The sequence below is a fragment of the Pteropus alecto genome, unplaced genomic scaffold (assembly GCF_000325575.1).
Source record: "Pteropus alecto unplaced genomic scaffold, ASM32557v1 scaffold222, whole genome shotgun sequence".
Lineage (NCBI taxonomy): Eukaryota > Metazoa > Chordata > Mammalia > Chiroptera > Pteropodidae > Pteropus > Pteropus alecto.
Window position 1 is genome coordinate 4,414,813 of NW_006433716.1, and position 16,364 is coordinate 4,431,176.

Consider the following 16,364-nt stretch of genomic DNA (forward strand, 5'->3'; position numbering starts at 1 on the left):
CTGTTGTTTTATTTGTGCGCCTTCATTACCCAGCCTGTGACTGACTCTCTACCACGCAGGGTTAGAGGAGATCAGCCCCGAGCTTCCAGAGGAGGCAGCTTATAAAGCCTCCAACTACATCCTTGAATAAGCAGATTACAAGAAGCAGAAGTCAGCCGTTAACGTTTTGTACAAAGATAAATGTATCCGGGGAACTCTCAGATCAAACAGGGCCTAGTAGACAGTTTTATCATCTGCAGCTTGGACTGTTGCGCTTCTCCTGGGGCTGGCACCTGGAGATATCACCTCCCAGTAACTTAGTTAATGATCTCCCTGGGAGCGGGCGCCTGGAGATACCACCTCCCTGAAACTGGATAATTTCCACTTTAACACTTTCAATCAATCTATGTGAAATCAGTTCTGAGCAGAGAAGGGAGGAGTCACACCAACCCATTCCCAAGATAATGGCGACCTGAACCCAGGTGCCAGAACACTAACAACCCTCTCTGATGTGATCCTGAATAGTAACCTTTGCCTGCAGTCTATCTAGTTAAGAAATCCTCTCAGGCAATTAATTTAAAGATTGCCTTGAGAAATCTAGAATTAAAGAGAAAGTACTAAGAAAAGCATCTGCTCTTCATGAGGAAGATATTGATGATGATATTTTAAAAAATAAATTAATTGCATGTTAAACATGGACCAGTTAATGTCCTAAGATCTTTGAAGTTATTAACTGAATCTTTTCAAGAACTCTATTTGGACTGTTGGGAGAGAAACACAAATCTGGATGGATGGATTATTCTGAAGGTACTAAAATCCAAGGTCAAAACCTTCAGGACATTTGAGATAATGACTTGTCTGGAAGGGCCTGTTAAAAGAAAGGAAGGATTGAAATGGACCTGGGATTTATGATCCATGGAGAGGCCGTGGCATGAAATTGGAAGATCAGGGACGGTCCAGTGACAAAGGATTTCGAGCGTCACTTCTAATGCCAAAGGAATGTTGTCTGCTGATTTGTATGGCAGCAGGGGTCTGGTGTGAGTCACTCGCTGACTGACTTTAAATGCTAAGGAAAGTAGACACGCTTCCTTTGAAATAGTTATGATGGAGTAGATTTTTCTGCCAATGGAAACTGAAGTTTGCAGCTGGCACTGGAGTAACCCTCATTCCTTCCAACACTCAGCAGGTGCTGTGGTATCAGTGGCCCGGGGACACTGCTATTGGCCACCTCTCAGTGGGAGAACCACCCAGGGACACTGCTATTGGCCACCTCTCAGTGGGAGAACTTTGTGCTCAGGGAATCCACTTGGATCTCCTCCCGTCTGAATAGGAATGATCTGGAGAAACCTCTGACTCGGTGCTGCCCATTGGAATCCTTCCATCCCCTAGGGCCTGCCTGTTGTAGTCCACACAATAAACATCTCTGTAATCCTTCCAAGTCCTCAATCTGCTGCTGACTTTCATCTTCTTCCGGTGTCTAGATGTGCACTGTTGACTTGGAGCAAACGTGAGTCCTGCAGCATCTTCCTCATGAAATCAGACATGGAACCACCTGAACAGGGGCACAGATGAGCTCCCGGATTTGTTCCCAAGTCAAGAAAGTAGACTAATTGGACAGGCTCCCAGTCTTCACTGCGTTTCTGTGCAGGACTGGCCATTTCGGGGACCTTGCCCTCTGCAGCCAGGAATCAGGTGTAGGGAGGGAGGTTGCAGGCGCACCCACATCCGCACATGCTCTGATTGGTGATGCTTGAAATCCTTGGTGACTTCCAGCTGGTGCTGCACTGTGATTCCTCACAGCTCAAACACTGACACTGGGGGACCCTTCTCGTGCCTCGGTGTGTAAGATTGCACTCCTCTGAGGGATCTATGATAGTTATTCAGGCAGTGAAACTCATTCCCCGTTGCCCCGCCAAGCTATCCAGCCCTGAAGGTCAGTCTTACATCTTTGAATATTGAGTAACTGTGAGATATGAAAGAGGACGTGGCTATAGAGATTTTTGGAGAGTGACAGTAATACGAACCCAATTAATAAACTTTTGCATCCAAGAGTATAAATGAATAACAAAAACAAAACGGTAACAGTAAAAAGTAACTGTTTTTACTTTAAAAAGTAACTGTTTTTATGTTAAAAAAAAACTGTAAAAAAGAAGGAACAAAGGAATAGACTCAAAAAGAAAAAAGAAAGAGCACCAATAGTGGAAGGAGTCATAATATTTGAAAGTTGGTAGGCAATCACAAAGACAGCCGGTGAATCAAAGAAAAAATTCTTCTGTTCATGCTCCTATATGGTCCCCTGCAAGTGGTGAAGGAACAGAGAAAGGCAAGTCTCAAAAATCGTTTAACATGCAAATTAGAGCCCTTTAACCCATCCTTGCTAAGTCAGCTCTTTAGTCACTGTACTCTGTCGGATTCACTGTGTCATGCTTGGCAGCAGGCCAAGAGCGATCACTCATGAAGTAATTTTCACTGAAGCAGGTCCTTAGATTTTCACTTTCTACTAGAATGGATTCCGTAAAACCAAACTATTTTGCTCTTCCATGGCCATACTTGCTTGGATTTTAATAGTCCATGCCTAATATTTGCACTTTACTCATATAGGTGTCAATAATGCCTAGTTTCTTTATTGCTAAAACCACTAAAATTCTACTTCTTTTAAGGTACATATTGCCTCTGGGCATTTAAGTTGCAGAAATAGCAGCATCATGTTCAGCTTTTGCCTAGCACTATATTCAACTGACACTTATGACATCATCTTTAATTTACCTCTATTTTGTTGTAATAGAAAAATAACCAGTGGGTGTCACTTAAGAGTCACCTATCTAAACTCGAAGTCTTTCAATTCACACAGCTCACAACAATCAGACTACTGACCACATTACATTCTGGTCCATCTTTACGGAGTCGCAAAAACTTGAGCTTCTTAGGAGAACCCTCACAAAGACTGATAAATGATCATATGCTTTCTGTTGTTTCCATCCATCTCTGTGAGCTATTGGGCTCCATTTCTTGATTTTCAAAAACTTAGCATGTATAATTCAAATATTACCTCTGCTCAAAAAGCAAGAGTTTGGATTCTGAGTCCAAAATCTAAAGCTTTTGCCTACTAACTTGGTTATTCTTCTTTTTTGTCTACGCATGGCTATAGTCTCTCTTTGAGATGCCAGACATGTGAATTTTGGTGACCTGCTGTGGTCTGACTGTATACCTGCCCACCTAATTTATATGTTGAAGTCTCAAGCCCCAAGGGATGGTGTCATGTGGTGTGGTCCTTGGGGATTAATGAGGGTGTGAGGGTGGAGCCTCTTGAATAGAATTAGCGACCTCATCAAAAAGATTGAGGTAGATCCATCCCCTTCCTGCCATTTGAAGATACAGGAGAAGTCAGAGGTATGCAACCAGGAAGCGGGCGCTCACTGGATCCTATCTTGTTGCCACCCTGATTTGAATTTCTAACTCTAGAATGTGAGCAGGAAATGTCTGCTCCTTACAAGCTACTCAGTCTATGCTATGTTGTTAATGGAATTTGAATGGTCTAAGGCATGACCTGACCAATTTTCTGCTTAGAGTCCATCCCAGGACTCAAGAAAATACCTAAGGAGAGAGAAATCCTTTTACCCAAATGTATGTCTAGGCATCTAGTCCAGTCCCTATCATCTCAGGAGCCAATTAACATTCATTAAGAGAATCATGAAGGCAATAGTAGGAATCTAGATAGTCAGGAATCAAGAGTACAGTAAATCAGAAATACCTTGTAAACTCGTCCTAATCCTACAAAGGAAGTTATGATGACATTAATATTGTGTGAGATGGTATTTAAAACTATTGTTTGGTTGCAGAGATATTTTCTTCAAGTGTCTAAATTTAATATATAGACTATCAGGATGAGAATCATAGACCTTGTCGTAAATGGAAGACTCATCCTCCACTTTGAAATCAGTGATTCTCAAGTGCCTTTTAAAACTAACCCAAATACTTCTTTCAAAGGATCAATGATGCTCTGAACTCTAACTAGTGACATCCATATCATCTACCACAGGAATTAATTTCTGGAAAAAGACTTTCGATTCTTGTTTTGGGGTTGAGGATAAAGTGTGTCCAGTAAAAACACTGGGTTCTTTTTCCTTTCTTTTTTTTTTTTCAACTTAAAGAGCATTGGTACAAATAGCATAAAAATAATAAGTGGTCTTATTGAAGTTGTCTCCTCTTCTATTAGTCGCTAGAATAGTCTATTGCTCAAATACTTTGCATTTCGGCAACCCATGAGAATAAATTCAGATAAACTAATGTGAGCATAACTGATATTGCCCTGTACAGTCCTGGGTTTTGAAAATAAACCATGTGATCTACCATAATGGTTCCCGTTACAACTGAGTGGTATAGACTCAGGTACCACAGACAAATTGGGCAAAACATGTTGAATATGGCAACGTTACAAACTAGAAGGGACCCGTGACCTTGAAACGCTGTTTGCAGGACAGCCAACCTGAAGAGTCATCTGATCAGGAATGCTTGCATCGGACTCTTACACAAAGGAAGACAATTCCCATAATGATAAAAGTGTGGATAATTTTCTGGATAGTTTTCTGTTCATCAGTTAGAAAATCTAGCATTAACTTAAATGACACACGTCTTTACAAAAAATACCATCTTGAGAAAACTTTTCATAAAATGACTAGATTGTACACTTTAAAAATGGCAAATATACCCTCCCACCACTCCTACGCACACAAAGAAAACCTTTAGACAGATTTAAAAATTATATTATATATTTAAGAAAATAGATTACGTTCTATACTCTGAGCATAATTCTACATATTCATGATGTACAATATATTTTTTAATGACCCCATGATTTTTGGTTGAGATATATCTCTGCTGGTGCAGAAATGTGAGTCGAGATTGTTTCTAGACTTCGCAATGTATGTAATTGAACAGAGTCACGAGTACAACTTTCTTCTGCATTTTGACTTTTCTTTGAGGATTGTCACGTGAGAAAAACGCGCTCTGTGATCTTGACTCTGACAACCTCGCAAGAAGGTGCCATACTTCTCTTGTTTCAGATAGTTATGGATTCCTCGGTAGTAATTACAGACAAGTATGCCCAAATAGAGACACACCAGGTTTCCCTCGTTTGTCTGGTCCAGCTCTTCCAGGCTGTGATGAAGCCTAGAGAGTAGTTGATAGAGGAGGGTGCGGTTCCAAGCAGCATGGCTGTCCGCTGCGTTCAACAGGCTGAAAATTTGCTGAAGCACGAGATGGTGGAAACAGGTGTGTTGTGTGTTCTGGATTTCGGTGATATTCCCTCTTTCCCAAAGAAATTTGAAGTCGGTTCTGTTACTCAGGCAGAAGTGAGAGGGGATAATTCTAGCTCTCTCAAAAGACTGACGATTTTCCTGTTTTCTAGGCTATGGATCCAAGGCACGTCTCCACCAAGAGAGCAAATCAGGATGGAGCTGAGCATCGCTCCAGCCGCCAGCCACTAACTGCACTGGGCCACTGAGATTGCCGGTGATTCTCTAGACGTTGCCCGGGCACCGCGAAAGAGCAGGATGGTTCTATTGCTGTGCCCCTGGAAAGCGTGGTTCCCCAGCGGGCCACGAGAGGGCGCGCAGGCGGCGTTTTCTGACGCTTGGGTAGGAAACAAAGGCTTGGAGGAGATTTTTCTGTCTGTCCTGCTGGTAGGGCCTGAGAAAGGCTTTCGCAGCGCCATGGGGCAGCTTGGTGCCGCTTTAATAGTCCGTGAGAAGCCTTCGTTTCCCCGGCGCTGACTGCTGCGGACCGAGCTCTGCCTTGGCCAGCGGGGGACATTTCTTCGGTACGGAACACAACGCCTCGCATCAGGTGCGGGATGGTTTCTGGGCGAGATGCCGCCGGATTCGCAGACGAGGACACCGTCGCAGGGGCTCGGGTGCGGCCCTCCCTGGGGCCCGAGGCGGGGGGACGCGGACGCCCCGCTGCGCTGTGGCGCTGTGACTTTCGAGGTGAATTTTCAACCTTCCAGCGTTGCAAAGTGGTGGAGTGAGGTAATGAGAAACTGAAAAGCGGGAACATTAAAACAGCATCTAATTAGACTTTTCAAAATATTAAAATCTTTGAATGTTTAAATACCAAAGGTAACATTTAAAAATATTTTTCACGTTAAAACAGTTAAAACAGCATTTTATTAAACTTCATAGAACTTTATTTCAACTGTGTTTTGTTTCTACTTAAACAAGAACTTAATTTTCCTTTCTTAGCTTTCATGGACGCAAACTCGTTAATACTTTCCAGATTATTTCTATGTGTTGTTTTCAGCTGAGAGAATTGCCATGTTTGACAATTTCTTGTGTCTCTGTGACAGTCCCAATTTTTATTTCCTTTCACGTTACCGAAACGTCTTTCACAGGACTCCACTTGGACTGTATTATTAAAAAGAGAAGTTAGTTTTGTGTACAAGCGGTTGACAGGTTTTATAGCAGGTCAGGCTTTTTCATTTTCTTGTGACAGAATGAGAGAACTATACGAATGAACTTTTGGTGTTCAGGACCTTTTATGAACTGAACGGAATTTGCCTAAATTTAATTTACATGGTGCCCCCTTCCTTTATAAGACTCCCCCTTCCTTTGTAAGACATGCAATGACTGCAAGGTCATTTCATGTCTTTAAAATGTTGATACATTCTTTGTTGATCATACATGTGTTAGCATTAATTTTCGTTTTCTAGTATTGCATTAGAGTATTATTTGGATTACTTAGATTTGCTGCCTTCTGAAATAATGTACTTGAGAGGACTCTCTTTAATTTACCCCACTACTAATCCAAGAAATAGTGTTCAAATTAGACTTGTGATAGTGACTGCAAATCTGGGAATGTCTCATTTCCCATCATCTAACTCGCCTCCCCCACTTCCTCTTTTTTTTTTTTTAACTGCTTTCCTGGCCCTTGAAACTTTTTAATTTAATATATGCATTAACATAATATCACCACAGAGAATCTGAATGTAGAGACAAGGGAAAGGATTATTTTACTCATATTTACGATTCACAAAAAAGCCCTATTTTCTGTCAGACTACTTTTCTCCACGCTATTTCTCTGCAAAGAGCTTCAAGTGAACTTTATTTCAACTGTGTTTTGTTTCTACTTAAACAAGAACTTAATTTTCCTTTCTTAGCTTTCATGGACGCAAACTCGTTAATACTTTCCAGATTATTTCTATGTGTTGTTTTCAGCTGAGAGAATTGCCATGTTTGACAATTTGTGTCTCTGTGACAGTCCCAATTTTTATTTCCTTTCACGTTTTCTTTCACAGGACTCTACTTAGACTGTATTATTAAAAAGAAAACTTAGTTTTGTGTTCAAGGACAGGTTTTTCTGGCAGGTCAGGGTTTTTCATTTTCTTGTGACAGAATGAGAACTGTAGGAATGAAATCTTGGTGTTCAGAATTTCATATGAACTGAATGGAATTTGCCCGAATTTGATTCACATGCTGCCCCCTTCCTTTGTAAGACTCTCAGGACTTGCAAGTGCAAGGTCATTTTCTGTCTTTAAAGTGTTCATACTTTCCTTGATCATACATGTGTGAGCATTAATTTTCATTTTCTAGTATTGCATTAGAGTACTATTTGCATTAACATTTGCTGCGTTCTGAAATTCTATGCTTGAGAGAAGGAGTCTCTTTACTTTACCCCAATACTAATCCAAGAAATAGCTTTTGAATTAGACTGTTGTGATAGTCAGTGACTGCAAATCTGGGAATGTCTCATTTCCCATCATCAAACTGGCCTCTACACTTTTTTTTTTCTTTTTATCCTTTTCCTGGCTTTTAAACTTTTTAATTTAATCTATACTTAACATAATATCACCACAGGGAATTTGAATGTAGAGACGAGGGAAGGGATTAATTTACTCATATTTACGATTCACAAAAGAGCCATATTTTCTGTCAGACTACTCTCCTCCATGCTGGTTCTCTGCAAAGAGCTTCAAGTGTGCTGGAAGTTTTGTCTCACGAATGTGCCAGGCACTGTGCTAAGAGTGGAAATTGGGGCTCTGTTCCTTCATAACCCTACAGAGAGTCTCTTCTCCCAGAGTTTCTGTTTGTGAAGACCTCAATGTGCACACCCCTGAGACTGTTACAGGAGCTGCACTCCAAGCTCCTTTTGCCTTGGCTTGGCTGAACATGGACTGTTCAGATTATTGTGTGTTACACTAATACCAAAGGTAGCTGTCATTCAGTATCTCAGCCTGTCCTTTTTAAATTTTATTGATTTATTCTTCACAATTTCCTTTGTGACCACTACTGAGGTTGTCTCAGTGTTTCAGAAGAGGAAATGAAAATCTGATGTCATTTAAATTCAGGATGCACAGCTTTTGTCAGAAAGTGAAGCTTTCTATTGCCTCCCAGTCCCTCTTCTTCACTGGTTCTAAGTATTTGCTCTTAACAACACTGAGTGTGCTGGTGCTTCATCCTAATCTTGTCTCTAGTGTGTGTCTCCCCGGCTCCTTGGATCGTAGTCACCATCCTTCTTTTACTTTTCCAGGATCCAAGTTGGGAAGCACGTTGTCTCACATGGACACTCAAATCATTTGGGGTGAAAGAAAGCAGAAAACTGTATGAGTTAACCCTTAGTGTTCATTTTTATGCAGCTCTTATGTGAAGACTGTGTCAGAAAACACGAGCTATGGCTTCAGTAAAGAAATGCGGAGAATTCAAATCTCATATATTAGCCCCTTCAAAGGTAAAGGCAGAGAGGTGAGGCCACTACTGTGTTCAGTGCAATTAAAAAAGTGTTGCAATAGAGGCTAGGACCAAACCTCTAAGTATTATTATTAGAATTAAAAACAGAGATAGATTGAGACATGGGTGTTTATTGCAACCTTGGTCTCCTCTTAGTCTCAATCCTATGGGATTGAGACTCCTGTCATTTTCCACTAGTGAATGTGATTTCTATTGTAATGAAACAAAAGAAGTGCTAAAGTTTTGAAATTTTCTGAGGCCCATAAATAGAAGAGAAATTCGGGGGGAAAGTGGAAACAAAATTGGGATAAATACAAAAAAATGACAATCCTGGCCTATCTGAGAATGTCACCACTAAGAAGGTGCTCAGAGTAGCCAGTTAAGGCTCCCCCACCCACACAGTGTCTGATGTAGCTCACCAGGGGCCCGCGAACCTCTTCACTGATGACACCGAGAATGATGTTCTCCGGCTCTGTCTGCACCCTTAGTTGTGACCTGGCCCAGAATCATGGCCTCCCAAAGCAGGGGACCTTCACATTTCTGCACCAAATGAGGGAGAATCTTGCTTGGTTTCTGCCTCAGGTACAAGAGGATTTGCAAGTTTCATCAGAGGGAGCTGGATGGCTACCAGGTCCAGAAATCACAGGCCACCTCTTCCTGCATGTGATGATCCAGAAGACCTTCAACGTCTCCAGCACAAAGAGCTGAAATTCCTCACTCGATCAGATGGGCAGTTGGAAGGAGGTGGCACTCTTCCTTTGTAAATGTTTTAATGGTCCACAGAGTAAAATGGATCCCACATTTTATTTCCCTTTTGCTGCAGCTACAGCTACTGCAACAGGGATGTTCCCTCTGTCCAACAGCATTCACAGGAGAAAAAAAAAAATGCCTCTCATATGAGAGTTTCTGAGAAACCCAGAACTTTCACTGAAATTTGGCTCTCAATTGGTGGATTTATAATCTTCAGGGAAAATTGCCATAAGCCAGAAACCTTAATGGAAAAGGAAGTAGCTGTATGAATGTGAAGTTAGAGCTTCATGAGGAGTGAATGAGGAGAGCACGCTGGACATTTCTACACTGCAGAGGAAGGAAGTCATAGCAGTGAAACAACGGGATCGAGGAAAGCAGAGGGGAAGGAGGTGCCAGCTCTCAGAATCAGCAATTGAACACTACATATAGATATAGATTAAGATATGTAGTATTTGATATATAGTCTCCATTATCATATATGTAGCATATACATTTTATGCTATGCACATACATATATATACCTGTATACTATATTACTGTGTATATGTTATACTGTTATGTATACATTACACTGATTTGATGAGCCACTGTTTCCTAATTCTGTTTATTAGATTGCCGGTGTTTTCCAGTCAGTTACAGAGAGAGGGATAGGACAGTTCATGGATCTACAAGAAACAATAAGAAAGCAGCCACCATGTGCTAAGCCCCCACTCAGTGGAAGGTGCCCTGGTAAGTGCTTTTAAATGTTCTACTTTGTTTAATACTCACAACAGCTCTAGGATTATTTCCCCCTCATTTTACACTTGAGAAAACTGAGGCTCAGGAAGTTGCGTGAATTCCTCTGGATGACACATGTGTCCTGACAGAATCGAGATTCAGTGCAGAACCATATCACATGTGAAGAATAACTAAGCTTCATCTTGTGAAATTCTCAAGTGCTTTGTTTTCTTTTTCAATACATTCTGAAGATTCTTCGTCCTTGGCTGTATTCTAAGTGCCCTGGCTACTCCATCTCTGTGCCCTGTGCAGGCTCTCCTTTGTGCCTTCAAAGTTGAACTTTGTCATAGCTGTGGATCATCTTCTCAGTCTGTACTCTACTCACAAGCAACGATATCAATTCCCATGCCGCAGTTTCCAAAAATGCATAAGCAATTGCAGATTAATATCTCCAGATGCACACTGATGGAGGTCCCCAATTCACATATGCAACTACCAGTGAGAAATCTATCTTCAGATGTTTCATAGACGCTTTACAGTGTACGTCCTTTTTTCCCCTTTTCTTGACATTCGTGAATGAAACGGAGGCTATTTCATAAATGTGAGAGGTCGGGGGAGTCCACATGGCAGTCCTGACAAGCTCAATGAAGAAAAGTAATCACACAAGATGGTGTGCTCCTAAACTCTGGGCAGGCCAGGGTGAGAAGTCACGTTCCAGGCCTATCGCTTTCCTAGCAAAGGACTATCTTGACCTTAAGTGAGTCCTGTCCATTTTTCTGAAGCCACTCAGATAACATACTTTTGAGATATGAGAGTAATTTGTTTTCCACACCCTTCAACGGCACAACCATAGGCACCAGGGCACATGACCACGGCAGCCCTCATTGTTATCTTGGTCCTGCATACCATCCTATCCCTCTGTGCTGTACACGTTAAATGCTGACTATCCAGTACCAAGCAATGTAAAGGAAGCATGTGTCTGCAGTTTACATTTTATCCTAGAGATTCTTCTCCTTTGCTCTCTCCAGCCTCGTTAATCTGCCACCAACAGATTTCAAGTCACCTTCCTAAGGTTTTCTACTTTGATTCTAAATGCATAGAAGGGACTAGAAAACTGCCATTCTCCATAGCATTTTCTCAATCTGTTGAGATTGGGAGTTCAGTCATGTATGTGATATGTTGGCTCAAATAAACTCTTATAAAATTATTCTGTAGTCTGGACACTCTTGTGTCGACCCATCCTTCATTCCAGCTTCCAGCGAGAGAATTATTTGTCCTTTGCCTTTCATTGTAACATGACACATAATTGAAATTCAATAAGCATGATTACTGTTCTCTTCAGCTTTTCTATGTAAAAGCTCTAAGAGAATAAGTTTTGAATTTCCTTTTTTATCTTTATCTCCTCAGAATTACCACATCATCTGACATGGATATATCTAGTTTTAAAATGTAAATTATGGGGGGAAAGGAATTAGAGAGTTGAGTTCATCAAGCATTTTTCAGCATGGGTTACTGATTCAGGCTATTTCCATTTTAAGAGTAAACTAAATCAAGAAGACTTCTCAAAAATATTTCTGAAATTTCACCAGAAAATATAGATAAAAGGTAAAAGTGAACATATTTCATTATATTTGAATACATTATAAAGATGAACTTGATATTTGAACAAAACTTAAATAGCACACATAGATAAATTAGGTAAAGCAATATACAAATACATTAGAGCCCTTAGCAGGTTAATTATAGTTATTTTAAATTTCTGGTCTGATATCTCAAAATCTCTGCCATATCTGAGTCTAGTTTTGATGCTTGCTCTGTCTCTTCAAATGTGTCTTACCTTTTAGTATGCCTTGTAAGTTTTTGTTAAAAGCTGGACATGATGTATCAGGTAAAAGAAATAGAAGTTCATTAACCCTTAGGGGTAAGTTTTGCTTCATCTGGCTAGGTGTTGAGCTGTGTTTACTGTTTGCTGTAACTGTAGGTGTCAGAGGCTAAAATTTCCTCTTGCGGCCTTGCTTTTTTCTCAAGCCGAGTTGTCTTTGGGTTTCCCTAGATGTTCCTTCTTAAATAAAGTCTGACCCTTGCAGGTGTTGTTGGTTGTGATCCCCTTTGTTAGACAAGAATCCAGCTGATATGGTGGTTGCTGTTGGAGAGCAGAAGTGTTCTATCACACTATGATTACTCTTAGTCCTTTAGTGAGCCTGTGCTCCTGGAACGTGACCTTCATAAGTGCTCCTCAGCTTTTTTTCCACCACTCCATTAGGTGAGATGGGAAGGCTAGAGGGGGCTGGACTTAGGTGTTTCTCTTCCCACAGGTGGGTTAGTCTGTGGTAAAAGAGTTTCCCTGTGAAGGCAAGCCTTCGTTAAGGATGGCAGAATATTCAGAGTATTTCAGAATGACTATATTTTCTCTTCCTCTGCTAGAAGACCATGATATTTTTTTCTGATCTTCACAGTAAACACCTGGTGGAGTTCCTGAAAATGAGTCCCACAAAAAAGGCGGAGCTCCACAAACTCTGGACCCCTGGAGTTTTACACTTTCAAGTTCATCCATGCACTTCCAGCAATTCTGAAATTACAGTTGAAGTATTTGTACCAATTCCAGCCGCAGGTACAGGCTATTGCTCTAGATCAGATGTGATTCTCTGCATTTCACTTCCTGTTCAGTATCAGGGCAGGGACTTGCCCTGTGACCTCAATCCTGATGGCTGTAAAGGAACTGTTTTTCAATTCAACTGCAGTTTTTATAGTACTGATGTGAGGTCGGGAATAACAACTTCCAAGCTCGTTAAATGTTTCACATTGAACTGGAAGTTCTCCAATATATGGGTACATACACAACATCAATACAGCTAGCTCTTAAGGAGTGATGTCCCTAAGTTATTTTTTTCATGACCAATATTCTAACAACAATTTTGAACAATTTAACTCAATGCATTCTGTGACAAAGCAGGGATAAGATTCTTTATAATGACTGAACATGAGCCCTTCCTGTGTTAGGTAGAGAATCGTTTCAATGACTGTTTTCCTTAAAGAGGTTCATTTTCAGGTCCCCTTCCTTACTTCATCTCTTTGCAAATGTAATGATAAACAGAATGACCAAATCATATTTATTCAGACCTCTTCCTAGAAGCACAGTGACTCTTGTATCTTCTGTTTTAGGTGGAAGTACATCTTCATGTAGAGTGCACAGCCTTCTAGCCTATTCTTCTCGTCATAGCATGGAACATAAGTAATATTATTTTCTACTATTAAAAGCATTAATTTTAAAAGTAATTAATATCGAATTACCAATTAACCGATTATTGTTTTAGATTACTTTCCTTACAAAAAACAAAGACACAAGAAAACAGGAACTGCATTTCTATGTCGACAGTAGAGAACTAGCAGAGGAAGTTTTCGCATTAAATATAGCAGTACAATAAAATGAACAAAAAGTAAAATTACACATATAGATGTATACCAACTGGCCCAATAGGTAGATCAATGACAAATCCTGTACTGTGTGGTATAGATGATTCCCTGAGTTTTATATTATGGGTTTTTGTCAACATTTTTTATCTGAATATATGCAGTCACTAAATTCTTTCTTTTCCATAGTTGTTTTTTCATGGCTAATGTGATTTTTCTGCATGTTGTTTAAAACTTATACTTTGGCCATTTTGGTAGAAAGATTGAACCAGTTTCTTCTATTTATTTTTTAGAAGTCTCATTGATAACTATGAATAGTGATTTTGGTTTCCGCAAATGTGTACGATTTTCATGAAGCCTATATCGGGACCTTAAAAGAATTGTAAAGTTAAGCAGGATAAATGCTAAAAAGTGAGTTCTCACGGTTCTAATGAATATCACTCTCTAGTGAATTTTAATGGTAAGCCATTTGCTTACTAATTGTAGTCTTTTTTCCATCAAATTTATAATCAAGATTCATTTTCTATTATCTGTTACTTCATTTATTCTAGTTTCATATTGGTCACTTACATTATTTATGATTTCTATTCACTGACGTAAACATTTCCTAAGTAAGCAAAGGCCATCTCTCACAAGAGGACTTTGAGATCGAACAGATGATAGAAGGAAAGTCTTCCAATGAGCCAACAAGTCACCGTAGATTTGCAGCACCGATGTTGCATATATTCTGTGTATCTTCCCTGATGTCGGTGTCAATACTTCTCATATGATACAGAAGAAAACCCAAACCAAAAAATAAATACTAAGGAAGCAGATTCTGTTGGATAGGGCTGAGCTTTGGAGCACCACAAACCATCGCAATACCCAAGATTTGTTCACACTCATGAGAACTAATTTTTGCACCCTTGGGAGGAATGTTATCCCCAATGAGAATCCATGATCCAAACATCATCCAGTTGAATCTTTCTTTGTATTTTTGTCTTAAATTTCAAATATCTTGAAGGACTTTCAAGCTGCAAATGAAGTCTATTCTTCTAAAACAAAAGGAAACCATTTTTGGAAATGATTGAACTACAGAAATATTAAGTAATTATTGATCCCAAAGTCGTTTTATTTTGTATGAGAAGTTATGTTGCCTCAGCCCTCCAGATTCCTACTCCTTAAATGGTAGGCATGAGACCATCCTTGTTAAGTCAGCTCTTTAGTCACTGGACACTGTCAAATTCACCGTGTCATGTTTGGCACCAGGCCCAGGGCAATGAGCCATGAAATAATTTTCACTGAAGCAGTTCCTCAGATTTTCTCTTCCTACTAGAAGCATTTGTGAGAGAACAAATTATTTTGTTTCATCATGTCCGTTTTTCCTATAATTATAATAGACCATGGCTAATATTTCTACATTACTCATATAGATATCAATAATGTCTATTGAGTTTCTTGCTAAAACTACTAAGATTTTATCTTTTAAAATGCATATGGCACTGGACATTTATATTGTTGGAACAGCAGCATAATGTTCACCTTTTGCCTAGCACTATACTCAACTCACAAGTATGACCTCTTCTTTAATTTGCTTCCTACTTTGTCGTAATAGAAAAATAACCAGCCTGGTTTCACATATGGCGGCAGCTGTCTAAACTCAAACTCTCCCAATTTACACAGCTTACAACAACCAGACAATTGACCTCATTGCTTTCTGGTCTGTCTTTACAGAGTTGACAAAAACCTGAGCTTCTTTGGAGATCCCTCATAAAGAGTGATAAATGATCATACTCTTTCTGTTATTTCCATCCATCTCCGTAGGCTACTGGGCTCCATTTCTTGATTTTCAAAAATTGAGCATGTATCATTAGAATATTACTTCTGGCCAAAAAGAAGAGTTTGGATTCTGAGTCCACAATCTGAAGTTTTTGCCTTCTAACTTGCCTATTCTTCTTTATTGCCTACGCATAGCTATAGTCTCTCTTTTAGATGCCAAGCATGTGGATTTCGGTGACCTGCTCCGGTCTGAATGTGTATGTCCACACCTTTATATGTTCAAGTCTGAACCCCCAAAATGATGGTGTCATGTGGTGCAGCCCTTGGGAAATAATGAGGGGGGAGGATGGGGCTGACTGAATGGAATTAGTGGCCTCATCACAGAGGCCTGAGATAGATCCATTCCCTCCTGCCATTCGAGAGTACAGGAGAAGTCAGCAGTATGTGAACAGGAAGTGGGCTGTCAGCGGAACCCAACCATGCTGATACCCTGATTTGCATTTTAGCTTCTAGAATGTGAGCAGGAAATGTCTGCTCATTACAAGCTACTTAGTCTATGCTATGTTGTTAATGGAGTCCGAATGGTCCCAGACATGACCTGACCTATTTTGTGTTTAGAGTACATCCCAGGAGTCTGGAAAATACCTCAAGTAAGAGAAATCTTTTTAGCCAACCTTGTCTCCTGGCATCTAGTTCAGTCCTTTTCACGTCAGGAGCTCAATCAGTAATCATGAAGAGAATAATGAAGGGAATAATAGGAGAAAAAATAATACCTACATCTACCAGATAGTTATGAATTGATTGAATAGTAGAATCGTAGACACCTTGTAAAACTCTTTCTAATCTTACAAAGAAAGTTCTGATTCAATATTGCATAAGGTATATTAAAACATCATTTGGTCAGAGATATTTTCTTCAAGTTTCTATTTTCAGTATTTAGAATATAGGTTGAGAATCATAGGCCCGGTCATAAATGGAAGACTCACCCGCCACTTTTTTTTTCACATCCTCCACTTTGCAATCAGTGAT

General features: G+C 40.0%; 1 long non-coding RNA gene across 6 annotated transcripts; it reads left to right on the forward strand.

The window, feature by feature from the left end:
- The first annotated feature begins 1,227 nt into the window (after window positions 1–1,227).
- On the forward strand, window positions 1,228–13,749 carry LOC112476983. Of its 6 annotated transcripts, none has more exons than XR_003045279.1 (5): window positions 1,228–5,250; window positions 5,387–6,005; window positions 8,609–8,714; window positions 9,282–10,178; window positions 12,623–13,749. It is a non-coding gene; the product is annotated as an uncharacterized LOC112476983 (long non-coding RNA). The 6 variants fall into 6 exon arrangements; XR_003045280.1 differs by having other exon boundaries at window positions 8,609–8,700; XR_003045281.1 differs by lacking the exon at window positions 8,609–8,714 and having other exon boundaries at window positions 12,623–12,777; window positions 13,329–13,749.
- Window positions 13,750–16,364: the final 2,615 nt, after the last annotated feature.